General features: G+C 44.7%; 1 pseudogene; it reads left to right on the top strand.

Annotated features, from left to right (window-relative positions):
• The first annotated feature begins 471 nt into the window (after positions 1-471).
• On the top strand, positions 472-678 carry LOC142261404 (U2 spliceosomal RNA; annotated as a pseudogene).
• The last annotated feature ends 319 nt before the right edge of the window (positions 679-997 follow it).

Here is a 997-nt window from a genome sequence, read left to right as displayed (position 1 = left end):
GAAAGTCAGGCAGCCTGTCCTGTCCTGTCCTGTCCGTCCGTCTTTTTGTATCATGAATTGGAAAGACTGCAAGGGGGAGGGGAGGTGCTTGTGTCCAAAAGGAGGAGTTATTCAGATTCATTGCAGTGGGCGGCGGCTGCAAAAAGCACCATTCTTCTTGTTTTTGCTCTGCAAAACAGCCTTTTCAAGGGTTGGCTTGGGTGACAAAATGTCTTCTGTAGGCGTGGGTTTGTCTCCCTCTCCCTAAGATGTGTCCGGTATAGGCCAGGGTGCCACTCAAGGCCGTAACCAATTCGGGTTATAGCTTCTCGGCCTTTTGGCTAAGATCAAGTGTAGTTTCGGAGGACGCTACCTTGGTCGGTACTGGAAGGTGCCTGGGATTGCACGTCTGCCGGCCTTGAGGAAGTGTGTGCGCCTTCTGGTGACACATAGCCCTCTTGTGCCTGGACGGTTCCCAGGCAACGGGAGGCGATCACCTTTGTTATTTTGAAGTCCTACTGATAAACAGAAAAAAAAAAAAATTAAATCTGTTCTTATCAGTTTAATATCTGATACGTCCCCTCTCTGGGGACCATATATTAAATGGATTTTTAGAACAAGGAGATGGAAAAAATCTTGCTCTGTCCACTGCACGCATTGACCTGGTATTGCAGTACCTCCAGGACCGGTGCACCCCTTCTTAACCCAGTTTCCAAAAGCAGAACTCAATTCACCTGATTCAAATGAGCCCCATTAGTTAATTGAAAGAAAGCAAAAACTTTATATGCACCTCAATTTGGCCAATTCACTTTTCACACTTTCACCCTTTTTTTTATCTTTCACACCTTTTACTTGCTTTATTGATGCAAAAAGCTGTGCCAAATAGCAAACTCATCTCCACTCAACTTGACCAACTCTGCTATGTCCCGTGCAGTATCTTATTCTCAGTCTTATCTAGATCATTTGCAATTGAATAGAATAGATCCCTTTTGGCTGCTTATGACTGTGTAAAATATGT

Source organism: Anomaloglossus baeobatrachus, unplaced genomic scaffold, assembly GCF_048569485.1.
Source record: "Anomaloglossus baeobatrachus isolate aAnoBae1 unplaced genomic scaffold, aAnoBae1.hap1 Scaffold_216, whole genome shotgun sequence".
Lineage (NCBI taxonomy): Eukaryota > Metazoa > Chordata > Amphibia > Anura > Aromobatidae > Anomaloglossus > Anomaloglossus baeobatrachus.
The sequence above is the reverse complement of the archived record's forward strand: the minus strand, read 5'-3'. Positions and strand labels throughout refer to the sequence as shown.